The sequence below is a fragment of the Ipomoea nil genome, unplaced genomic scaffold (assembly GCF_001879475.1).
Source record: "Ipomoea nil cultivar Tokyo-kokei standard unplaced genomic scaffold, Asagao_1.1 scaffold3169, whole genome shotgun sequence".
NCBI lineage: Eukaryota > Viridiplantae > Streptophyta > Magnoliopsida > Solanales > Convolvulaceae > Ipomoea > Ipomoea nil.
The window spans coordinates 3,018,177-3,045,059 of NW_017619597.1; the positions used below are offsets into that span (position 1 = coordinate 3,018,177).

Here is a 26,883-nt window from a genome sequence, read left to right on the forward strand (position 1 = left end):
TCATTAAAACACAACTATATGATCATTTCAATATAATTACCGCTTCATTGTACAATATACACTCAAATATGTGAAATATTATTCAGTTTCGTTTTATATATACTGTAGTTTCATTTCACAACAACTACAATATCATTTTGATATAACTGTATTTTCATTTGATAATATAAAAATAATACGTGAGACAGTGTCGGTTTAGACACACTGTAGTGTCTGACGCGCGATGCATGATTGATCATGCAACGTGGTGCATGATATAACAACCGTAATCCTCAACGTCCCCAAATAAGTCAGTTTCTTAAAGGACTCCTGTGCAAGCCAACTCATATTGCCCTGTAGGATCCTTCTCGAGCCAATCCCACGACTCAATCTTTTCTCACCCAGCACTGACGGCATCAATCACATGCGAACATAACATAGCTTCGTGTCACCAAACAAGTACATTCTAGTCATTACTTTTTTCTCATTGTCAGGCACACTGATAACTTGAAAGTAGTATTCTTTCACATCACATAGGAAATTTTCAAGCTCGGTTTTGGCACCATAAATCCATCACTCGATCCATCTACGACCTTGTGCTCACTGATCACGACTTGTTTCAAAAAGTCCACACCGAGTTTGAGTGATGCATTTTCCTCCCTCAATAACATTCGATGTCCTATCGAGCCGCATCGTGTAGTGTTTATATGTAAGTCTCCAAAGCTTTGAAATTGATGAACCGATAAGTAATTTCCCATTAAGGTTATCTGCCATTGTGCCAATCCCTTTCACATAGGTTTCTGCCTCGTCCCGAGGATCACCCGCACCGTTTGCCACCAAGTGCATTCGTGGAGTTTTCGTCATCTTGGCCATTCCGATACGTGCTCATCATCTTGAGCCGTGGGTCCCAACTTGAGCTGAACTAGGCTATGATGCCAACTATTATGGTTTGAATTTGCTCAACATTCATACCAACACGATCTACCTTTAAAAACGAAGAACCCCCCCCCCCCCCCCACCTACACTAGCTAGGCAAATCAACAAAAGGAAGACATGATTTTACTAACTAATTAACCCTCTCAACCTTGTATATTCAAAAACCAAAACAGTACACAAGATCCTCACAACACTCTAAACTAAGAGCGTTACAACACAAAACTAACTTGCAATCCACTCATAGCCTTTGCTTCTCTCCAAGACTACAAGGAATCGAGTGTTATTTAAAAGATAATGGGGCAGTTACAATCCAATTGCATAGCTAAGCCAATCTAATAACGAGTTGACACCTTGCAAAAATCGTCCACAAAAGAAGGCCACTATCAACAAGTCAACGACACCCTCACATGAGACAAACTGCTAGGGCCATTCCTCAAAACCAAGGAACGAACTGCCTAGCCGAACCAAACTGCTCTGCATCTACACGAAACCGCTTAACTGTATGGAACATCTCAATAGCTCAACCGAAAAGAAACCAACTTTAGCCCAAGGTTGTGCCCTTGGTTAAACCATGGCGTTTCGCAATAACACGTCTAAACTTAGTTGTGTCACACTAATCCGTAAGCCAATGCCCTTGCCAAATCGACAAGACTACAAGACCCAAGCCCCAGTCGAACCATGAGCTTGCCAAGATAGTACTACATTTGGCTTCCTTCATCTCCATATTTCGTAGAGATTCTTATTAGTACCTAACCTAAAGTAGACTTACTCGGTTGATAGTTGGACAAGTTGTATGCATTACTTTAGCCCATAAATGTTGAAGTAGTTTCCTTGAGTTAATCATTACACGGGCCATCTCTTGCAATGTTCCATTCTTCCTCTTAATAAAAATATTCATTTAAAAGTTATTAAATTCTCTCCCATGGCCACTTCTTATTTTTCATAACTTTAATAATAGAATCATTTTCTATTTTTTTGTACTTACACAAAATGTTAAAGGCTTGGAATGCTTATGATTTTCCGGTGATTCTCTAAGCGTTGCACATTAAGATTACTAACACAGCACGTTTAGTTCACGGAGTGAATTTTGAGGTAATAGGAATGCTATTCTAAAAGGAATGGAATAGACAAAGAATATAATAAGAATTGTATTCTATTGTTTGGTTCGTGGAAGGAATAGACTTTAGGAATTATATTACAGTGTTTGATTGATTTAAGGAATAGAAATGGAATATGTTTTAAAAGACATAAATACCTTTATAAAAATATGTGATGGTGGCGATGGTGGCGGTGGCAGTGGTGGGGTAGTGGCGGCGGCGGTGGAGGTGGCGACGGTGGCGATGGTGAAATAGGAAAAACATTTAATTGGAGGGTAAAATAAGAAATAGAAACTTTAGACTATTCCTGATAACTCAGGAATAACCTAATACTAGTGGACCCCCAAGAATCTCTCCCCTTGCAAGGGGAACATGTCATTCTCGGAAACAATGTTCCTGAGAATACAAGTGGTACCAAACAGAGGAATATGCCTATTACTGAAAATGCTATGCCAGACCTATTCCGTGAATCAAACAACCCATTAGTGGTGTACACGATAATTTTAGTGAATTACATTAATATAGAGCACATTTTGTAAACATTTAGTTAGAGCATTCTCATTAATGATATTTGCCCTTCAACTCAACTTTTTCACAATCATGTGATAATTAAAATGCATTTTCTAGCAAAATGTAGATACACGATTGTATCCAAATTCCAATCCGCATACTAACCTCCCTCGAACTTCTAATTGCATGCCCTTTCTCTCTATATATTAAGGAGAAATAGTTACTCCTTCATCCAAGTTTTTCTCCCACTGTAATTGTATGCATTTGTAAAAATACCATACAACTAAAATTTACATTATTATTATTATTATTATTATTATTATTATTATTATTATTATTATTATTATTATTATTATTATTATTAGAAAATGCTAGTCTACAATTATCTTAATTAGTGTCAAATATTCATAATAATGGATTAACCCAGGCGTATTTTTATTTTGAATTTTAAGATTTTTAAAATTTAGATATTTGGAAAGGATAGGAAGCTACCAGGAACTTTCAGTAACGGTAATCTTGAACAGAAAAAATCAATAAATAGGCTTTCACCCTTTTAAACGTAGAACCAAGTTAATGTTCATGAGTCTCCTGAACAATAAGAAGAAAAGGATGAAGAAGGCCCAGAAAATGGCATTGAAGGAAGCTCTCTCTGTTTCCACTCGAGAATCCAACAATCTCGGTACAGGTTTTTACTGCATTTTCCTGAAAGTTAATAGCTTTTGGTGATTGTGTGTGGTGTTGAATGCCATAGAAAATTTTCTGAATGTTTTTATCAGATGATTTCATTTCTAGTTTAATCTATAGTTGACCTTACTGAGTTCATCTTTCTCAAGCATTTTCTATTTCTTCTATGTTTTTGAACTTTTTTCTGCGTATATATTCTGGCAAAGGGGATGGAAGCAATAATTGAAGAAGCATTCTATTATTGTTTGTTAATTTTGTATCAAGTATTTTAAATTCAGTTTTGAAATCCGTCACATAATACTCTGTAATATATAATCATGATTTGAAAGAAAATTATTGGACATGCAACACCGATAGTGCTGTTTCTTCTGTCACTATGGATTTTTCCTTGCGTGCAACTTATAATTTGATCACAGTGATTATTCACTACAAAATGTCTTTGGTTATGTGAAATAGATCCCTGGTGGTTTGGATAGTCTGATCCGGCCTGTTGATTAGATGCCGAAGTGAGATGAAAGCCCTTCCAAGAAAGGAAAATTGTTATTTCTCTTTGGTTGCTTAGATACCATCGTGGTTGATCCTCTTCCAGAAGTGCTAGATCAGGTCAGACAAAACCATCTTGACCTATCCTTAGTCCTTACCTTGTTTGTTCTTTTTGGTTTAAATTGCATGAAATATGTTTGCTTCTGCACAGTTATTCTTATCTATGTGTTGTCCCCTGCTATCTATGACACAAATCAAATTTGTCCAGCAGAATTGTTTTGCTATCACTATCAACATTTATCCAAGTTAGCTTTCTCTGGTATTCTTTTCATTAAGTTTATTTGCATGACCCCCTCTTGGCAGGTACATATTAATGGCAGATCCTGATCATATTTTTGTCAAACCACCCCCAAGTTAGCTCAAGCTGACTACCCTGTTGGTTTCTGATTTTTCTATATTAAACCTGCTGGTCATGAAAGAAATCATCAGGAAGTTCTTTCCAGAAGTTTGCTACCTCATGGTGGGGTCATGGTTCTTCTCTCCATTTCAGTTAACTACTTAATGCCCACCTCACTCCCTCTTTGCCATGCTGACTCATTTATGTTTGTTGATTGCAGCAAACACATCAGAAGAACCAATTGAAAGACACAATAGATATGGAGGAAGCAGAAGGTATGTTTAACAAAATAAGGTATATATGTTAACCACCAGTCCTTTGTTTCCTAACCAATGATTTCTTGCCCAGATGTGGGAGAACCTTTGACTGCTGAAGAACAGGAAGAAAAAGAACGCCTCTTGGAACAGGCAAGTGAATTCATATTTGATGATTGAATTAAAGTTGTGTTCCCACCAGCTGATTTGGGACACTTGTTTTGTGTATGGATTTTCAACATGGAGCAGAAGAGACTTCAATACTTTCATCAGGGCCTGTGAGAAATATGGCCGTAATGATATAAAATGTATTGCTACGGAAATTTAAGGGAAAACAGAGGAGGAAGTTGAAAGATATGCTAAAGTTTTCTAAGAGAGATACAAAGAATTAAATGGTAAAAGAATCTGTTTAATCCTGGTTTAGTATATGTGTTTCTGACACACTAGTTCGTTCAAGTCTTGATTTAATGTCTACATTTCCCCCAGATTATGATAGGATCATCAAGAACATTGAGAGAGGAGAGGCCAGAATTTCCCCGAGAGATGAGATCATGAAAGCAATTGGGAAAAAATTGGATCGTTACAAGAACCCATGGTTGGAGTTAAAAATCCAATATGGTCAGAACAAGGGCAAGTTTTACAATGAGGAATGCGATTGTTTTATGGTAAGTTTTATGTTCCCAAAGGTATGTTGTTGTTCCATATTGAAATACTGTTGGATAATTTTAATTGATGATGTTTACCTCCCCCACCCAACTCAACCCCCAGGTGTGCATGGTTCACAAGATAGGGTATGGAAACTGGGATGACTTGAAAGCAGCTTTCCACACATCAACTTTGTTTCGTTTTGATTGGTTCGTCAAGTCTCGAACTGCCCAGGAATTGGCAAGGAGATGTGATACACTTATTCGGCTAATTGAGAAGGAAAACCAATAATTTGATGAGAGGGAGAGGCAAACCCGCAAGGAAAAGAAACTTGCCAAGGTTGGGTTGGATATTGTGCACTACACACTAGTTTACTTTGTGATGTTTATGATCCTACTTATCTTATCTTATGTTGTGTTTCCCTTCTCAAAACGCAGACGAATATGCCATCAAAGCGGGCGCCAGCAAGGCAGGCTGCAGAGAGCCCTCCTACTTCAACAAAGAAGCAGAAACAATCATCAATGGATGACTATGTCAACTTGGGAAGGAAGAGGAAATGATTGATTCTATGGTCCAGTAACAAATTGTGATCCAATCAGCAATTTTCCTGTCATTATTAAGAAGAAAACAATTAACATTGTAACATTAGAGTCAAGCACAAACAGACTACCTCTAAGGAGAGATTATTTTTGTTCATGACCCAACTTTTTATCATTAGTTTCTACTATAACAATGCTTCCTTGCTTTGCAGTAGTCTTGAAATGTAAGTAACAATTTTTTTTTTTTTTTTTTCTTTTCGTATTTTCAGGATTTAATGGAGATAACTACACCTGCTTGGATGAATGTTTCTTTGAGAATGAAACATGTGCCGGAGACTGATAAAGCTTTGATGAACAAAAGGCTCTTGCTCTACAAGTAGGTTTTGTGCATTTTTAAATTATCTCCTTGTGTCTGCTTTCAGAAGAGCGAAAGTTGGACTTTACTGAGAGGTGCTATCTCCTTGTTTCTGCTTCTTTTAAATATATAAAATTCTGACTTGTTCACCACAATTTCAAAGGGAGTGTTTTAGTGTTTCTGCTCTATATTACAGAAGATGATGGTTGGGTTTTTTTTTTTTTCTTTGTTATTAATATTAAATATTAGGAAGACATTTTCATGGTCATCATAACAATGTCAAACACTAAAAATTATAAGAGATGTGATATATTATATAATTTGACAAAATTGAACCCATTCCTTCAATTTTGTTAAATTATAAAATGTACCACATCCCTTACAATTTAAGCGTCTAACATTGTTACGATTCACATGATAAATTTTTTCATAAAAATTATTAAGAAAAAATATTTCATGACAGTCATAAGAAATTGCTACATTATATTCTTTAATTTGACAAAAATTGAAGGAATGGGTTCAATTTTGTCAAATTATAAAAAGTATATTTCCTATCATATTTTTAGTTTTCCACATTCTTACGATCCTTAGTAGGAGGAGTTTGGGCATGGTTGACTCTTGTTGTTGGATATGTTTGCTCTTGCGTACAGTTCAAAGATTGATCAAGAAGGATGAGAACTTTTGTGAGCAAATAAGGTCAGTTACCCAATTCTTTTGAATTCAACGAGAATATATCATCTAATGCATATAGCTAGTTTTTTGTTAATTATAACTTTCTAATGTTTTACCAAATAATTTTTTTAAAATTAATTTTTAAGATCAACCTTTTGGGAAGATGTAAGGGATGGGGGGCTTAGCATAACAACCAACCTAAAATTCATAGGCATCCAAAAAATATCTGCAAGTGACTAACCCAAGTTATCTCATTTTTTCCTTTGCACATATTCTACCTTGTTCTTCTTCCATTCCTTTCTTTTCTAACTCCTCATCCACCATTTCTTTTTCTCTTTCTTCTATTCCTCCATTGATCTCATCTTCCTTTCTTTTCCTCTATAATTTCTTTCCCTTATCTTTCTTCTCCGCCTCTCATTGTTTTCTCCTTCTCATTCTCATACTCTTTGTTCTCTTTCATCATTATTTCATTGTTCTTCAACCACTCTAGATCAATCTTTTACCATTTTCCTTGTCCTCTTTTCCCCCCTTCATCTTAGCATTTTCTTTTTTTTTGTTTTTCTCCTCATCCACCCCCCCCCCCCCTCCTCCTTTTATTTTTAATATTCATGCGTTTTCTCCTTTCCTTTCTCCCTTTTCCTTCAATTCATTTTCTTTCTATTTCTCCTTTTAATTCTACTTAAAATCTACTTACCTTTTCTTTTTGTCCTCTTCTCTTTTTATCTTCTCCTTTTTTCCTCCTTGTGTGCTCTTTCTCCGCCTCATTCATCCATTCCTTCTTTTTGTTAATCTACAATCACTTTTTTTTTTTTTTTTTTTTTTTTTTATTTTGACGTTGCACAAAAGCCATTACTTTACGTTCAACTAGCACTAAAAAGGCTACTCCTAGTAGAAATGGTAGAATTATTCCAAGTATTCAGCTGGAACAGCTATGTACATTTTTGATTTTCTATTCGCTCATGATCTGGTCTGGTCGACCAAATCATGATATTGAAGGATGGGACCTTTTCTCAAAAGATTCCGGATCCCGGTAAGAATTGAAAATGGTCATTTTCTTTCTATTTTGTCACCCTTCCTCATTATCAAACTTTCCTCCCCCATTTTTCTTCTTCCTCATTTCCATTAATATTTTCCTACCCCATATTATACTAATTCAATCATCCTCTTGATTTGTTTGTGTATATGATTTCTTTGAAGATGAAAAGTTGTCCACCATGGATTGGGAAACAAGATACAAGATTGCAGTTCTCTTCATTTATAAATGTTCTTCCTTCATCTCATGTTTCTCTTACCATTCCAGTGTCAGATTTTGAGAAAGCTGAAGGTGCAGGATTTGCAGATATCATACCATCATAGTAAAGACAGGCCAGGCTACTGAGATTACTGCATCATATGCTGATCATGAATATTATATCCATGAAACAGACATCATAATCGTGTGGTAGCTGAAGTCTTTTCCACTCAAATTAAAATCTTTTATTATGATGGTATCTGCAAATCCTGCAGGCTGCAACTATCATATTCATCATAACATGATAGCAATCTCATATTTTATGTTTGATTTCAATAGATCAAATCCTCTTCTTTTATATATATATATATATATATATATATATATATATATATATATATATATATATATATATATAGGGTCAGGTTCCTGTGAGAACAAAACTTCCCGTGCGGTTGGTGCGGTTTACACCATTAGGTATTCATAATAAACGCACCACACAATGTTTGAAAATACATCATTAAATGTGGTGCATTTTTTTGGTGTGTGGTTTATTTTGTAGCATTTCATTCTGCTGCATTTCGAACATTGTGTGGTGTATTTATGCATACCTAATGGTGTAAACCGCATCTACCGCACGAAAAGCCCTATTCTCATTTGAAAAAAATGATACAATATAGAAGGAAAGATAGGTGTATGTTAGCAAGTTGCATCTATTTCTGGTTTTTACACATGAAATCTTTGTAAAGTTTAGAGAAATTCATCCTTTTTTATGATTGAAAAGCCTATGACAAGGCAATGAGGAAAATTGCCAAGGGAGATATTATGGAACCTGTCTATCCCCTATTGGATGTTTTTTTTTTTGCTGAAGATCTTTACTGCTGAAATTTTGATTTTTTTTTTTTTTTCCTTCTTTGGATGGCTGGGCTACAGAGTTATTTGATTAAGGTTTTGGTGGGATTACGGCCTTAAAGGTTTAAAATGTCTGGTATAACTTTGTGGAAAGCATGTATGTATAGGGGGTAATAACTGTCTGTGCCATTTAGTGTGATTTGATTAATTATGCATTTTATAAACAAAACAATTTAACATTTTCTGTGATATGCTATAGCATTGTGGACTAAAAGTATCTCTATGTACTCTGTTATTAATATTCTCATCTTTTTGTTTCAGATACTAATGACTTTTGCCTTCACAAAGTGCGACAAGATGAAAAAGGTAAAACTAGCCGTATAGATTTTTTTATTTTATTTTTAATATATATAACTATAGTTATTATTTTATTTAAATAAATAATAAACTACATGCATCTATACTTACTAATAAGGTAAAGATGCCTCTAGTTTTTATTTTTTTAAAAAATTAGATAATAGACCGCGTATTAAGACGCAAATTATGTGGGCTATGAATACTTGGGTATTTAATTTACATTTATGTCTTTACCCCTAGATACCTCGCTATCGGAGACTTCACGATGACCTTCCAAGTTGGGATAGAGTCTGTTCATTAAGCGGCGCCGTGGGCTAGATCGAACAATATCTCACTCAATCTTGTCGTGGTTAAACTGGGGGCTCTTCCTTACCCCAGTGAGGTTAGATTTATAGTAATTTTTCTAGTATTAATCTCCTTACTTTTCTATGGGTTTGGAGTTGTTTTATGCTCCTTCTAGCCGAGGGTAGTCGGATTGTGCCCCCATTATCTATTTTCTTGCTTGGTTATTTTATTTTTCTTTTCTATACTTGGTTATTCTGCCTAAAAAAAAAAAATACTTCTCTATTTGCGATTCCTTGCTTGAAATCCTAAACCCTAAGACCTAAATGCAAACATAAACATTAAACTCTAAACCCTTAACACTAAACTAAAACTTAAACCTTAAACCCTAAATTGAACCCTAAACCCTAAATTAAACCCTAAACTCTAAATTAAACCTTAAAATTTAAACCTTATAACCTAAATCTTAAAATTAAAATGTTTTCTAGTGTTTGGTTCATGGAATTCATTTTCCATTGGAAAATGAATTCTTCAAATTTAAGGAAAACAAAATCATTGGTAAGGGTATATAGGTCTTTATACTCATTATTCCTTACAATTCCAAATCTAACCAAACAATAGAATTAGTATTCTCAGTAATTTTTTTTTTCCACCAATCAAACAATGAAATTCATCTTCTTAGTAATTGTTTTTCCATGAAATTCCAATTCCACTTCCTATAAAATATTTTCCACGAACCAAACGAGCCCTAAATCCAAAACCCTAAATTTAAACTCTAAATCTAAACTCTAAAACGAAATCAACACAATAAACTAAACCCGAAATCTTAAACCATAAACTTTAAACCCTAAAATCTAAATTAAAGCCAAAAACTTAAACTCTAGACCCTAAATCAAAACACTAATTCCTAAATCCTAAAAATAAAAACATAAATTAAACCCTAAACCTAACCCCTAGATTAAACCCTAAATCCTAAATTCTAAACCCTAAACCCTAAAAATGAAAACCTAAATAACTTGAATTCCTAAATTAAACACTAAACCCTAAAAATGAAAACCTAAATTAAACCTGAAACCCTAAATTAAACCCCAAATCCTAAATCCTAAACCTCTAAGTTAAACCCTAAACTTTAAAACCAAAACTCTAAATTAAACCCTAAACCCTAAAAACGAAAACATAAATTAAACCCTAAACTCTAATCCCTAAATTAAACCTTAAATCCTAAAATTGAAAACCTAAATTAAACCCTAAACAATAAACCTCTAAATTAAACCCTAAAGCCTAAAAATGAAAATCTAAATTAAACTCTAAACCTTAAAAATGAAAATCTAAATTAAACCCTAAACTTTAATTTTTTTTCCACCAACCAAACAATGAAATTCATCTTCTTAGTAATTATTTTTCTATGAAATTCAAATTCCACTTCCCTTAAAATATTTTCCGCAAACCAAATGAGCCTTAAATCCAAAATCCTTAATTTAAACTAAATCAAAACAATAAACTAAACCCGAAATCTTAAACCATAAACTTTAAACCCCAAAATCTAAATTAAAGCCAAAAACTTAAACTCTAGACCTTAAATCAAAACACTAATCCCTAAATCCATACCCTAAACCCTAAAAACAAAAACATAAATTAAACCTTAAACCCTAACCCCTAGATTAAACCCTAAACCCTAAATCCTAAATCTTAAATTCTAAACCCTAAATCCTAAACCCTAAAAATGAAAACCTAAATTAAACTTGAAACCCTAAATTAAACCCCAAATCCTAAACCCTAAACCTCTAAGTTAAACCCTAAACTTTAAAACTAAAATTAAGTCTTAAACCCAAAACCCTAAACCTAAACCCTAAATAAACTTAAGCCCAAAACCCTAAATTAAACCCTAAACCCTAAAAACGAAAACATAAATTAAACCCTAAACTCTACCCTAAATTAAACCTTAAACCCTAAAATTGAAAACCTAAATTAAACCTAAACACTAAACCTCTAAATTAAACCCTAAAGCCTAAAAATGAAAATCTAAATTAAACCCTAAACTTTAAACCCAAAATTAAGCCAGCCTTGAACCCTAAACCATTAAACCTAAGCCCAAGACCCTAAATTACTAAGAAGGGACTGGTCGGCCAACCAGGTCCCGAGAAAGTGTTCGATCAGAGGCGCGCCGCCGACTCAACTGGTCGTCTAATCGTATTTCATCTGCGAGGCTACCCGGGTTGGCCGATTAGGAGCGCTTGGCGGCCACCGTAAGGCACTTCACCTCATGGCTAGAAAGTCCTTGGCGATCTTCCCCATACTAAGTAGTGAATCATCTCTAAGTCTGACTGCCTTGTCTGACTTCTCATCTAGGCGGCAGATTTGGAGTATCTATCACCAGTCCCTCAGTTTTTTAGGTTTTAGTTTAACCTGAAAAGTAAAGAAAAGAGAAAAAGAACGCACGTTTCCCAAGAATCCTGGCCGCCTGGTTTATCGGCTTGCTCGGACTCGTCTGCAATTCGGGCGGGATCCCGACTGATCCCGCTGTTCCCGACTGGTTCTGCGGGGTGATACAGCTGTGATGGGAGTAATCATGACTCTTTCGTAAATCCCATCGGTTAGATTTTTGAAACGTGCCTCTTCGTAACCGTCACCTCAAATGTAACGTCGGTGAACCCCATTCGTCTGATCTAAGACACGCGTCGTGATCTCGCTGCAGCGGTTGACAGGGCGGATGGCTGCCCTCAGCTGATTCTTGTCTAAGTCCGCCGATAAGGCTCTCCCTTTCTTTGAAGTTATGAAGAGGCAGGACGGGTTCCGGTGGACTGGAGAATGCCAGGCAGCCTTTGAGGACTTAAAGAAATACCTCTTGGCTTCGCCCCTCCTGTCAAAACCTAAAGCGGGAGAGACATTGTTGTTATATTTGGCTGCCTCCCAAAGAAGCAAAAACCGGTGCTGGTGAGGGAAGAGGAAAAGGCTCAGCTACCAGTTTATTATGTCGGGTGGACTCTAAAGGACGCGGAAACTATTCACCTCTCGAGAAGGTCGCTTCGCCCTGGTCACGACGGTCAGGAAGTTAGTGCCTTACTTTCAAGCTCATACAGTCCGGGTCCTGACTGACTTGCCTCTGGCCAGTGTGCTGCGCAGCCCGTCCTCATCCGGACGGCTACTCAAGTGGGCGATGGAGCTCACCCAATACGGAATCGAATACGCCCGGTAGCCATCCATCAAGGCTCAAGTCTTAGCTAAATTCATAATAGAATGCTCCGCCTACCCGGTCGAGGGCTTATTGGTCGAAGGCCTGAGCAGCGGAATGGTGGGAAATACATACTTATAGTGCGGCCGGCTCTAAGCACTGCGGAAGTGGGGTAATAATCATAACTACGGAAGGGTTCCGCCTGTACCACGCCTTGAGATACAATTTCCAGACTTCCAATAACGAAGTAGAATACAAGGCGGTTATCGGGGGGTTGCAGTTAGTTATCGCCCTCCATGCCGTGCGCATAAGGACGGACTCCCGGCTAGTGGTCAATCAGCTGAAGAATGAATGCGTGACCAGGGAAGAAAGATTAGTACTTTACAAAGACGTGGCCGAGGTTTGTTAGATAAATTGGAAGCCTATGAGATTACCCAATCCCACGAGCTGAGAATACGGAGGCAGATATCCTATCTAAGTTGGCGTCGGGAAGTACACCCTCGCACCTGTCTATGGCTTGTCGCACCGAGGTCATAGAATGGCAGAGCACCAAAGTGTTCTCGGTTTGCACAGTTGTCCGGGTGTCCTCTTCCCCCTGACCATTCTATGACTTACCTCGGTTTGCGGACGTGGTCAGATACAAAGAGAAAGCAGAGTTGCCCAGCAAAAAGGAAGACGCTGATCGCGTTAGGAGGAAGGCTCCGTCCTATGAGTTGGTGGACGGGTTGCTCTATAAACGGTCCTTTGGGGGGCCACTGCTACGTTGCCTGCCTCCCAAAGAAGCAAAGATCGTGATGGCTGTCGCCCATCGGGGGATCTGCGCGGCCCACTAGGGCACCAACACATTAGCCAGAAAGCTCATCAGGCTATTACTGGCCGGCTATGATAAAGGATTGCGTCGAGGAAGTGCTAAGATGTTTCGTGTGCCAAATGTTCGCTAGAAAGGGCACCCGACCAGCGACCTTCTACACACCAATCACCACGGCAATCCCATTCGCCAAGTGGGACATCGATTTGCTCGGATCGCTCCCCCAAGCGCCCTATATAGCGGCCGTGGATTATTTCTCTAAATGGGTAGAGGCAGAGCCCTTGCGACTATCACCGAGTACCAGTGCCGCCGCTTAGTTTGGAAAAACATTATATGTAGATTCAGCCTGCCTGAGCAGCTGGTAACAGATAATGGACGGCAGTTTGATAATCGAGCCTTCGCGGTTTTCTGCGTGCAGAATGGTATACAGCACATCAAGGTATCCGTAGTTTACCCTCAGGCCAACATGTATTAAGAACCTAAACTGCACCCTTTTGGATGGTTTGCGAAACAAGTTGAAAGAACTGGACGGGACGTGGGTCGAGTAGCTTGAAAAAGTATTATGGGGTAACCGAACAACCCCACGGAGGGTTACTGTCGAGACCCGCTTTGCCTTGGCATACGGGTTCGAGGCTAAGGTCCTTACGGAACTCTTAGTGCCCAGTCGGTGCGTTTTGCTGTATAATGATGAAGGCAATGAGGAAACATTGTGAATCGAGAAAAAAGGTGAGATGTGACTTATGCCTGAATGATCGAATACCAGCAAGCTGTCAAGCGCTATCAGGATAAAAGAGCCCGGACTAGATACTTCCAAGTAGGGGATCTCGCGTTGAGGGAAAGGACGGCTAGCCGACCCTCTGAAGGGGGAAAAATGGCGGTCAAGGGGTGGCGAATGAAGTTTACCCAGAGACTTTCCGGTTAGAAACCACGGAAGGAGAGCCCGTGGAGCGAACTTGGAATGCCCACCATCTTAAGAAATTCTATCAGTAACCGGGCAGTTGCGTCTGTTTCTCAGTTTTTATCCTTCGATTAGTTTGTAGGCACCTAGCGGCCATTAGTTTGTGGGAATTTCCTTTCAGTTAGTTGACAATAAAGTTCAAATTATTTTGGTAATAAGGTTCTTCTTTGGTTTATATGATACCGCCTGCTCAGGCGAAGGGGGCCACTCCGCGAGGATGGTCACTTCCTCTCTACGAGGACCACTGATACCGCCTGCTCAGGCGAAAGCGGTCACGCTGCGAGGATGATCACATCCTCTCTAACGAGGACGGCTGATAGCGCCTGCTCAGGCGAAGGCGGCTACGCCGTGAGGACGATCACCTCCTCTCTATGAGGACGGCTGATATCGCCTTCGCCTAAGCAGGCGGTCTCAGCTGTCGGCCACGCCGCGAGGACGATCACCTCCTCTCTACGAGGACGACTGATATCGCTTGCTCAGGCGAAGGCAGCCACGCCGCAAGGATGATCACCTCTTCTCTACGAGGACGACTGATACCGCCTGCTCAGGCGACAATCACCTCCTTTCTACGAGGATGGTTAATACCGCTAGCTCAGGCGAAGGCGGCCACGCCGCTAGGACAATCGCCTCCTCTCTTTGAGGACGGCTGATACCGCCTACTCAGGAGAAGGCGGTTACGCTGCGAGGATGACCACCTCCTCTCTTCGAGGACGGCCATGTCGCAAGTAGGTTCTAGAAGTTCCTCAGGGGCAGTCAGCCTCGCCCACTAAGGGACTTGGCTATTTTTTATGTTCCTCAGGGGCTCGTAGGCAGTCAGCCTCGCCTAGTGAGGTTCGGCTTGGCCGTTTTTGATGTCCTCAGGGACTCGTAGGCAGTCAGCCTCGCGCACTCACGGACTTTGCCGTTTTTTATGTTCCTCAGGAGCTCATAGGCAGTCAGTCAGCCTCGCCTACAAAGGGACTTGGCCGTTTCGATGTTTCTTAGAGGCTCGTAGGCAGTCAGCCTCGCCCACTGAGGGACTTGGCCATTTTTATGTTCCTCAGGGACTCGAAGGCAGTCAGCCTCGCCCACTGAGGGACTTGGTCGTTTTGATGTTTCTCAGGGGCTCGTAGGCAGACAGCCTCGCCCACTGAGGGACTTAGCAGTTTTTGGGGTTCCTGGGAAACTGGTAGGTGGTCAGCCTCCCCCGCGAAGGATGTGGCCACTGTAGAGTCCAACTGAACAACATGAGCGGTCAACTGTACTCAGAAGATAAACAAGCCGGGAAGAAAGAAAGCAGTCGACAAATAAAAAGCCCGTCGGGCCAATCTCGCATTCAAAAGCCCTGAAGGGGAGATTACATTCGAAAATGAGCAAAAGGGAAGAAAAATGGACGACTAGGCTACTCAAGCTTCACCCTTGCCCAGCCAGATTGTTCTCTCTGTTGACTCTTCAATTCGATGATGTGGCGAAGACACATAGGCGCTCTCTCGATCATAATGAGGGCTCCACGCGACTTGTTCAAGCTCAGATTTGCTTCGCAGATATACCGAAAAGTTTCTGGAAATCGAGACCTACTATATCTGCGAAGAAGACGTTGACTTCGTATGGATTCGCGCGGGAGATATTTCAGAGACGAAGTCTGCTAGGTTTGCAGCATCCCTTCGACGTATAATGGAAAAGGGGTCGTCCTTCTTTCGAATCTGCACTTGCTTCACTGGTGAAGCGCCCATCAAATACTACACTAGCATAAGGGGTCCCTTGTAGCCTAACCCCCCTCCCTTTTCCCCGTACGTACTCGAAAGATTGGGTTTGCTGCAGTTGATCCATGTTAGCGGGTTGCTTCCTTGACGCAGCAGTAGCTGTACCGGGAAACTTGGAAAGGCTGTGGAAATGAGGACTGGGTAGCCTCTTCCCTAAGGCGATGACAGCAGGTGAGGAAGGCGGTTGGCGAGCAACGAGAGTCGGGCGTCGACCGACCAGGCATTATCTTAAAGTGTTGGGGAAGAGGAGGAAAGATGGGAAGAGACTGTGAAGTGTAAGGAGGAAGACGGGTATTTATAAGGAGGGATGGGCGACCAGAATGCGACGCGTGTCTTGGATTGGACGGACAGGAGTCGTTGATGTTTCATAACTTACATTTGAGGTGATGGTTACAAAGAAGCACTAAAGACCCAACCTGCGAAATTAGCGGAAAAGTCATGATTACTCCCATCACAGCTGTATCACCCCGCAGAACCAGTTGGGAACAGCGGGATCAGTCGGGATTCCGCCCGAGTTGCAAACGAGTCCGGGCAAGCCGATAAACCAGATGGCCAGGATGTTTGGGGAACTTGCGTTTTTTTTTTCTCTTTTCTCTACTTGGTTAAGCTAAAACCTAAAAAGAGTGAGGGACTGGTGATAGATACCCCAAATCTGCCGCCTGGATGGGAGGTCAAACAAAGCAGCCAGACTTAAAGATGATTCACTACTTAATTGTGGGAAGATCGCCAAGGACTTCCCAACCATGATGCGAAGCGCCTTACGGTGGCCGTCGAGCGCTCCTAATCGGCCAACCCGCCAGCCGGTGTACCCCCGGGCAAGCTCGCAGATGAAATACGATTAGACGACCAGTTGCGTCGGGCGACGCGCCTCTGATCGAACACTGGCCGGGCACACCCCAGCAACGCGTTGAGCGGATTCTACGGAAGCAATCTTCGCACATTAGGCAGCTTCCTTAATTAGTTCATACGGAAAAGGCAGTAAGTTGACAGCACGTCAGCCCAATTCCCCTATTAGGTTAGGCTCTACGTCAACTGTAACACCCCGAAAATTTTAAACTTTTGAAGCTTATATAATAAAGGTAAATGCTCATAAATCCAAAACAAACATAAGAGTACGGGGTGCTATGCCACACCTGAGCTAGAGAACTCAGGTGCACAGGCTTACTTCTAGAATCCTCAAATAGTATCAATACATAAACATGGCACGCAGGCCGAAAGGGAAACTATCTACTCTATGCTCCGAATCTCTAGCGCGCTCCAGTGTCTAATCATCTGTGCCTGAAAGCCAAATATATCTGTTCAGCGAGAAATGCTAGTAACCCACTCTAACGCGTTGAAATACATTATAGATAGATATATATAGATATACGAAAACCATTTTGAAGCAGGGAGATATATCCTAAGAGACTCTAGCTTTTAAAACAGGGAATAGACTCGACAGATAGGGATAAGCACAGTCAACAGTCATACAATTCACAAGCATAGGGAACAGACTCGACAGATAGAGATAAGCACAGCCAATAGTCATAACCAAGCATATACGGTTTACTAGCATGTATCCTATGGTCACGCTTTCATAACATTGGTAACATCAAACCATCCATATCTCATCACATAGCACACTTTGATGGCGCCACAGGACCAATCCCATGCCCATACATGAGGGTCAGTGCATATAGCTCTGACACGGCCCCGCAGCACCCTGCCCCGTATCGCAACACGGAGGGGTCGATCGCAACCGACCGATGAACCGCAGCTCATCATAATGTTTGATCGCAACCAAACAGTGGACCGCAGCCCAAGAGTAGTCATCTGACCGCAGCCAGGAATATGAACCGCAGCTCATGTAAAACGTTTGATCGCAACCGAACGGTGGACCGTAGCCCGAGAGTGTAATTCTGACGGCGCCAGCTTCTGAACCGCAGCTCAGGAATAATCAATTTGATCGCAACCAAATTGGGGTAACATGCACACATAACACATAACAAACAAATGCAACCCATATTAACACATTGGGAAAGGGGAGAAAACGTATAACGAAACCTATGCGTGGTCATCCACATACTAGGAATAATCCCAAGGGCTTCATACTTCTTTCACCTAGGCCAACGGGATACCAATTCAACTAGCATGCGATACATAAGACCCATTCATCCTACGAACGGTACCCGAAACATCAAACTAGACTTAGGCACGATAAACGGAGTCCGTTGGGACACCACGAGGGTCGGGGAAACATTAAACGGGGAAGCCGGGATCCCGAGGTGGGACAATTTTCTGCGGGTAGCCGGTGGGTGAAGGGTCACCCGCCGGCGACGAGTTTCCGGGCAGCGGGTGCCCGGCGGGCAGGCGACTGCCCGCCGGCTGCCCACTGCCGACGACGTCAAAACTGGCCGCGGGTAGGTGGCGGGTCCCCTACCCCCACCTATCCCCCACTGACTCTTTTTCACAAATAACGCCCCGGGAACCTTTGTGGAACCCGAAGCCATGCTTAGACACCTTAAAACGCAACTGATGACAACCAGTAAACAATTAACGGATCAAAAGGCATGAAACATACGGCACATATCCTATCATGCTTGCTAAACATAAATTAACCCCCAAACATGTGAATACCCACCCAACATATCAAGAATGACACCACACGAGTTTCATGATACATCCTAGGGTTCTAATTATATTTAAATCATCAAGAATGTAGTTCATCCCTTAACATCAAGAACCAAAACAATTCATCAAGAACATCATATAATTATCAAGAATCTCTTTCCATCATCAAGATTATCAAGATTACCCAAGAAATCATAACATCAATTGTCAAGATCACACCATCAATAACATAAAGGAATTATCATTACACAAGAATGTAAAGGGGGATGCCTAGAGGGAGATCATAGCTAAGAAAATAGGTTTTGTTGAGACATGGGTTACCTCTTACCCTTAATTAATTTCCTTGGCTATGAAGGGTCTTTCTCTAAGTCTTCCTTCTTTCTTGATTTCTCCTAGGGGAATTCTTGGAGCTTCTTGTGTGGTGAGAAATTATTGTGGTGTGGGTTATAGGTGCCTCCTATGTCCCCTATTTATATATCTAAGAGTCCTAATTAGAGTCCAAATACTATATAGGCTTGCTAACTCTATTCCTTTTAGGACTAGGGGTTGGGTTTAGAGGTGAGGGCCCACGGACTATGATGGGCCTCTTCCTAATTAATTACTGTAATTTAATTCTTTCTTTGGGTAATTGGTTTAAATGATTAATTGGTTTTAAGGGTCGTAACACGGGCTGTTACACTCTCCCCCCCTTAACGGGAAGCTTCGTCCCCGAAGCTTGGTTCTTGCCGAGTGACTTCCTCTTGATTACCTGGTGTGAAGAGTTCAGGGTAGCGTTCCCTCATCGCGTCCTTGAGTTCCCATGTTGCTTCCTCGGTCCCATGATTGGTCCAGAGGACTTTTACCATTTCTATGGCTCGACGACGGGTGGTTCTTGTCTTGGTGTCCAGGATTCTTACGGGTTTTTCTTCGTATGCTAGTGACTCGTCGAGGTCCACGACCTCGAGTTGTAGTACGTGGCTTGGGTCGTGCACGTATTTCTTTAGCTGAGATATGTGGAATACGTTGTGTACCCGTTCTAGTTCGATGGGTAGAGCGAGGCGGTAGGCTAGGTTCCCGACTCTTTCTACGATTTCATAGGGGCCGATAAATCGAGGGCTGAGCTTTCCTTTTCTTCCGAGATTACCCCTCGTGTGGGTGAGATTCTCAACCAGACATTGTCCCTGGGGTTGAATTCGGCTTGTTTTCTCCTTAGGTCGGCGTAGGATTTCTGGCGGTCCTGGGCAGCCTTCATTCTTTCTTGGATGTGCTTGACTTTGGTTATGGTGTCTTGTAGGTATTGGGGCCCTAGTGTTACTGGGTCGACCATGTCTTCCCAACATAAGGGGGTTCTACACTTTTGTCCGTATAGAGCTTCGTAGGGTGCCATACGAATGCTTGTGTGGTAGCTGTTGTTGTACGAGAATTCAATGAGGTCTAGATGTTTTTCCCATGTCCCTTGAAAGTCTAACACGCAGGCTCTTAGCATGTCTTCGAGAGTCTGAATGGTTCTCTCGGTTTGGCCGTCAGTGGTGGGGTGGAAGGCAGTACTTAGTTTTAGTTGTGTCCCCAAGGCTGATTGCAGCGATTTCCAAAACTGTGAGAGGAACCTGGAGTCTCTATCGGACACAATGTTTCGGGGAATTTTGTGGTATTTCACCACCCGGTTCAGGTAGGCTTGGGCCAGTTGTGTCATTGTCCATGTTTCCTTCATGGCAATGAATCGTGCCGTTTTGGTTAGCCGGTCTATTATGACCCAAATTTTATCCTTGCCGGTTTTTGTTGGGGGTAACCCCCCGACGAAGTCCAGGATATGGAATCCCACTTTCCTTGTGGTATCTCAAGGGGTTGTACGAGTCCCTTGGGCTTGCATCGTTCGGTTTTCACCCTTTGGCAGTTCAGGCATTTGGCCACGAAATCCGCAATTTCCTTTTTCATATTGGGCCACCAAAATGACTTTTTCACATCTTGGTATAGTTTGTCACCCCCTGGGTGAACTGAGCATGGGGAGTTGTGTCCCTCCTCCAAGATTTGTTGTTTTAAGTGGGGATGCGTTGTGGGCACGCACCACCTACCTTGGTAGCGGAGACTGCCATCTTCGTGTATTTTGAAGGATCCTTCCTTTCCCTGGGTTAGGTCGAGATGAATTTTATCTAGTTCCGGATCCTGCTGTTGTCCCGTTTTGATTTCTTCGAAGAGCGTGGGTACGATTTGGGTGTTGAATAGGTGGATCTCGGGGTGGGTTTGATCTTGCTCTATTATTTCCAAGTTTAGCTTCTGGAAGTCTCTGTACAGCTGGTCTGGTAGGACCCAGGTGGCGTTGAGGGAGTGGTTAGTCTTCCTGCTTAGGGCGTCTGCCACGATGTTAGCTTTTCCCTCGTGGTACTGGATGTCTAGGTCGTAGTCTTTTATGAGCTCTAGCCACCTTCGGTGCCTCATGTTTAGGTCTTTCTGGGTGAAGATGTACTTTAGGCTTTTATGGTCTGTGTAAATCTTGCATTGTACTCCGTATAGATAATGCCTCCAAATTTTCAGTACGAATACGATAGCGGCTAGCTCGAGGTCGTGGGTGAGGTAATTTTCTTCGTGGGTTTTGAGTTGCCTAGATGCGTACACTATCACCTTGCCTTTTTGCATTAGTACGCACCCCAACCCCTTTTTGGACGCGTCACTGAAGACCTCGAACCCTTCCACCCCGGAGGGGATGGCTAGTACGGGTGCCGTGGTTAGCTTATCCTTCAATTCCTGAAAGGCTGTGGCGCAGTTGTCGTCCCATCGGAAGGGGGTCTCCTTTTTCATGAGTCTGATGAGAGGTTGAGCTATCTTGGTAAAGTCGAGTACAAACCTCCTGTAGTAGCCAGCCAAGCCCAGGAAGCTTCGGACCTCTGAAAGTGAACTCGGTGTGGTCCATTCCTTAACGGCATGGACTTGGGCGGGGTCTACCTTAATTCCTTCTTTGGTTATTACGTGGCCCAGGAAGGCTACGCTGTCTTTCCAGAATTCACATTTGGAGAACTTGGCGTATAACTGGTGTTCTCTTAGAGTTTGTATGGTTATGCGGAGGTGCCTTTCATGTTCTTCCTTGTTTCAGGAGTAGACTAGGATGTCGTCAATGAATACAATGACGAAGTCATCCAAGTGGGGTCGGAATACTCGGTTCATGAGGTCCATGAATATGGCGGGTGCGTTGGTGAGTCCGAAGGGCATTACGGTAAATTCGTTATGGCCGTAACGTGTTCGGAAGGCCGTTTTCTGAATGTCCGGTTTGGCCACTTGTATTTGGTGATATCCGGATCTTAGGTCAATTTTCGAGAACACCCCTGCCCCTTAAGCTGATCGAACAAGTCATCGATTCGGGGAAGGGGGTACCTATTCTTTATTGTGACTTGATTAAGTTCCCCGTAGTCGATGCACAGGCGCATGCTCCCATCTTTCTTTTTAACGAATAGTACTGGTGCTCCCCATAGGGAGGTGCTGGGGCGGATGTAACCTTTATCTAGTAGTTCCTGAAGTTGCGTTTTCAGTTCCTTCATTTCTTTTGGTGCTAGCCTGTATGGTGGTTTAGAGACCGGGGCAGCGCCAGGTACGAGGTCTATTGTGAACTCGACTTCCCTGGTCGGGGGTGCCCCGGGAATCTCGTCTGGGAAGACGTCGGCGAATTCGTTTACTACTGGAATGGTTTGTGGTTCGGGTGTTTTGGTGTTGAGGTCCTCGACCGAGCATAGGAAGGCCTCGCTTCCTTGGTTTAGGTATTTCTTTATTTTTATCATGTTTACAAGTTTGATCTCTGGACCCTGGCGGGTTCCATAGTACGACACCCTTTTACCGTTTGGTCCCCGTAGGACCACTTTTTGTTCTCCGCATAGGATTTGTGCTTGGAATTTCCCTAGTCAGTCCATGCCCAAGATCACTTGTACCCCATCCAGTCTGAATTGTATTAAGTTGCTGGGAAATTCCACTCCTTGGATGGTGATCATTATGTTCTCGTACACGCGGTCGCACTTTATGATTTCGCCGGAGGCCACTTTGACCTGGAGTCGGACTTTGGTGCTCGTGTTAAGGCCGAGTTGAGTGGCGAATTCGGTTGCTATAAATGAGTTGGTAGCCCCCGAATCAAATAGTATAGTGGCGGAGGTGGCGTGTACTAGGAAGGTTCCGGAGCCTATGTTGCTGTCTCTGATCCTGGCTTTGCTTAGGGTAAGGATTCTTCCTTGAATGGTTGGCGTTGCGACCTTGTGGGGTGAGACGGTCCTGGGGTTTTTTAGGCCCTCGGGTGGGAATTGTGTGACTCCCCTCAGGTTTTTTTTTGTATCCCAGGTGTGTCTCCCGGGGTTGGTTTGATACTTGTTGCAGTTGGAATGCCTTGGCATAGGCTTCCCCGAGGGTTCTCGGTTCTTGTGTGGCCAGGGCTTTCCGATGTTCGGGATCGAGGCCTGTTATGAACTTCTTGACCCTGCTCATCTCGGTGGGCACCAGCTCGGGGGTGAGGCGAGCCAGTCTGCGGATTTGCTAGTAGTATTCCGTGACCGGGGCTGCCCCTTGTTTTAGGTGGAGGAACTCTTCGTATATGGTGGCTTTTAGATGGTTGGGGTAGAATTGTTCTCGTGGTCGTGTTTTTAGGGTTTCCCAATTGAATTCGGGGCTTTGTTCGTATGTGGGTCTTTCGTGAGCCCACCAGGTGTCGGCCTCGTGTCTGAAGTAGAAGGAGGCTATTCGTACTTGGTGGTTTTCCGGGCATCTGGTTGCCCTGAATATCTTGTCAAAGGTCCCGATCCATTCCTCGAAGGTCGTGGGGTCTTCGTTCCCCGAGAAGATGGGTGGTTAGTGTGCCGAGACTTGGTGGTGGATTTCCAAGTTCTCGTTTGTTGGTGATGGCTGGGGAACGGTAGTACTCAGTGCCTGGGCAATTTGGGCCAGCGTTGCAGATTCTGAGTCAAGAATTCCTGGGTGGGGAGTTTCGGTGTTCCTACCTGTTTCCTTTTTGGCGCCATCCTGGTGTTCATGGGTCGATGTTATTTTGCATTCTTACCTTGATGCGATAAGCGGAGGGGGAGTTTCCTTTAAATAAGTGAGGGAGGGTTATGTGTAGGTTTCACAGTTTCACCGCGCGTCCTAAGGTTCCTGAGTCCTACGTTCCTAAATACCTAAGGTTCAAGCCTATTGTCTTAAAGTCTAGTCTTAAAAGTTTTATCCTAGGGTCAAACTTAGGCTCTGATACCAACTGTAACACCCCGAAAATTTTAAACTTTTGAAGCTTATATAATAAAGGTAAATGCTCATAAATTCAAAACAAACGTAAGAGTACGGGGTGCTATGCCACACCTGAGCTAGAGAACTCAGGTGCACAGGCTTACTTCTAGAATCCTCAAATAGTATCAATACATAAACATGGCACGCAGGCCGAAAGGGAAACTATCTACTCTATGCTCCGAATCTCTAGCGCGCTCCAGTGTCTAATCATCTGTGCCTGAAAGCCAAATATATCTGTTCAGCGAGAGATGCTGGTAACCCACTCCAACGCGTTGAAATACATTATAGATAGATATATATAGATATACGAAAACCATTTTGAAACAGGGAGATATATCCTAAGAGACTCTAGCTTTTAAAACAGGGAATAGACTCGACAGATAGGGATAAGCACAGTCAACAGTCATACAATTCACAAGCATAGGGAACAGACTCGACAGATAGAGATAAGCACAGCCAATAGTCATAACCAAGCATATACGGTTTACTAGCATGTATCCTATGGTCACGCTTTCATAACATTTGTAACATCAAACCATCCATATCTCATCACATAGCACACTTTGATGGCGCCACACGACCAATCGCATGCCCATACATGAGGGTCAGTGCATATAGCTCTGACACGGCCCCGCAGCACCTTGCCCCTATCGCAACACGGAGGGGTCGATCGCAACCGACCGATGAATCGCAGCTCATCATAATGTTTGATCGCAACCAAACAGTGGACCGCAACCCAAGAGTAGTCATCTGACCGCAGCCAGGAATATGAACCGCAGTTAATGTAAAACGTTTGATCGCAACCAAACGGTGGACCGCAGCCCGAGAGTGTAATTCTGACCGCGCCAGCTTTTGAACCGCAGCTCAGGAATAACCAATTTGATCGCAACCAAATTGGGGTAACATGCACACATAACACATAACAAGCACATGCAACCCATATTAACACATTGGGAAAGGGGAGAAAACGTATAACGAAACCTATGCGTGGTCATCCACATACTAGGAATAATCCTAAGGGGTTCATACTTCTTTCACCTAGGCCAACGAGATACCAATTCAACTAGCATGCGATACATAAGACTCATTCATCCTACGAACGGTACCCGAAACATCAAACTAGACTTAGGCACGATAAACGGAGTCTGTTGCGACACCACGAGGGTCAGGGAAACATCAAAGGAGGAAGCCGCGATCCCGAGGTGGGACAATTTCCAGCGGGTAGCCGGTGGGTGAAGGGTCACCCGCCGGCGACGAGTTTCCCGGCAGCGGGTGCTCGGCGGGCAGTCGCCTGCCCGCTGCCGGCAACGTCAAAACTGGCCGCGGGTAGGTGGCGGGTCCCCTACCCCCCACTGACTCTTTTTCATAAATAACGCCCCGGGAACCTTTGTGGAACCCAAAGCCATGCTTAGACACCTTAAAACGCAACTGATGACAACCCGTAAACAATTAACGGATCAAAAGGCAAGAAACATACGACACATATCCTATCATGCTTGCTAAACATAATTAACACCCAAACATGTGAATTCCCACCCAACATATCAAGAATGACACCACACGAGTTTCATGATACATCCTAGGGCTCTAATTATATTTAAATAATCAAGAACGTAGTTCATCCCTTAACATCAAGAACCAAAACAATTCATCAAGAACATCATATAATTATCAAGAATCTCTTTCTATCATCAAGATTATCAAGATTACCCAAGAAATCATAACATCAATTATCAAGATCACACCATCAATAACATAAACGAATTATCAATACACAAGAATGTGGCGATTTCCCCCTAGGCGCCCGCTTAGGCAACAGGCCGCCTAGGCGTCCGCCAAGCGCCTAACTCGGCCGACTTTGCTGCCTGAGCAGCTGTCTAGCGTTTAACTTAACCGAGTTAACTCGTCCATTTCAGTCGAGTTAACAAGATCAGCTCGGCCTAGTTAATTTTTTTTCATTAATATATATATATATATATATATATCCGTAGACCAGTTTGATACTTTGAATCTTTGGATGATTGAAGTATTTGAGTATTTTTAATTTTTAATATTGTTTTTATGTTATGACTTATGAATTATCATTATTTCATTTATTTGGATGTGTTATTTGATTGAAAACAACATCATTAAAATTGTCAAACTGCAAGTCTGCCACTGTTTTTTTTTTTTTTTGTGCCCGCCTAGCGCCGTCTAGATTCCGCCTAGGCGCTAGGCACTGCCCGGGCGCCCGACTAACGCCTAGCGACTACTGCAACCATGCAAAAACCTAAATTAAACCCTAATCCCTAAATTAAACCCTAAACCCTAAAAACGAAAACCTAAATTAAACCCGAATTTCTTCTCTGGCGATTTTGAGAGAAAAAAGGCGACTTTTCTCACGCAAAGCTTCCAGCCGAATTTCCGGCGCTGGTGGTCACTGTTCCGGCGTTCTGGTTCGGTGAAAGGCTCTGCCTCCTCGAGGTGGTCATGGTGATGGGTGGGTTGGTGGACTGATTCCGTCGAGGAAGCTCTCGGGCAAGCGAAACACCTCGCGACAGTTTTGCTTCGCGAGGGGTTTGTGTTCTCGCCGGCGGCGATCCTCTTCCCCGGCCATCGCAAGCATTCATCATGCCAAGGGCTATCCATCGCACCAACAAGCAGGGAGATCGAACGACATTGGAGATCGGCGGTGGTCGCGATCTCGGAGGAGCTAGGGTTTCGGCCTCGATGCAGCAGGAGGCCACTTGCACCAGCGATCCTCTGTCTCGACCTACGGTTGCACTCGTCCAGTCTCAGGCTCCCGTGCGCACAAACAATCAAGAGGATCGGACATGGTGCGATCGCGAATCCGGCGAACCTAGGGTTTCGGCCAAAACGGTAGTGGAGACCACTCATGCTACCAGTGTGGGGTCTATTCCGCTCAATGGCATCGTCGCACAGCCCGGTGATCATCCAAACAATCGAGACCATCCGAGAAATTTTGCGGTCAATCGAGATCGCGATGACGTCGAGGCTATGGTTTCGGCCTTGGCACTCCCGGCGAAGTCTCAGGCCCATGCCTTCTTCAGCACACTAGGGGCATCATTGGAACTCAGGGGAATGCTTGAGGGTT

General features: G+C 42.7%; 2 long non-coding RNA genes across 2 annotated transcripts; both read left to right on the top strand.

The window, feature by feature from the left end:
* The first annotated feature begins 4,180 nt into the window (after positions 1 to 4,180).
* LOC109167569 lies at positions 4,181 to 4,566 on the top strand. The gene is made up of 3 exons (XR_002051872.1): positions 4,181 to 4,209; positions 4,307 to 4,361; positions 4,435 to 4,566. It is a non-coding gene; the product is annotated as an uncharacterized LOC109167569 (long non-coding RNA).
* Positions 4,567 to 4,577: 11 nt separating this feature from the next.
* Positions 4,578 to 5,483, top strand: LOC109167568. Its single transcript, XR_002051871.1, has 4 exons — positions 4,578 to 4,735; positions 4,827 to 5,005; positions 5,109 to 5,324; positions 5,423 to 5,483. It is a non-coding gene; the product is annotated as an uncharacterized LOC109167568 (long non-coding RNA).
* Positions 5,484 to 26,883: the final 21,400 nt, after the last annotated feature.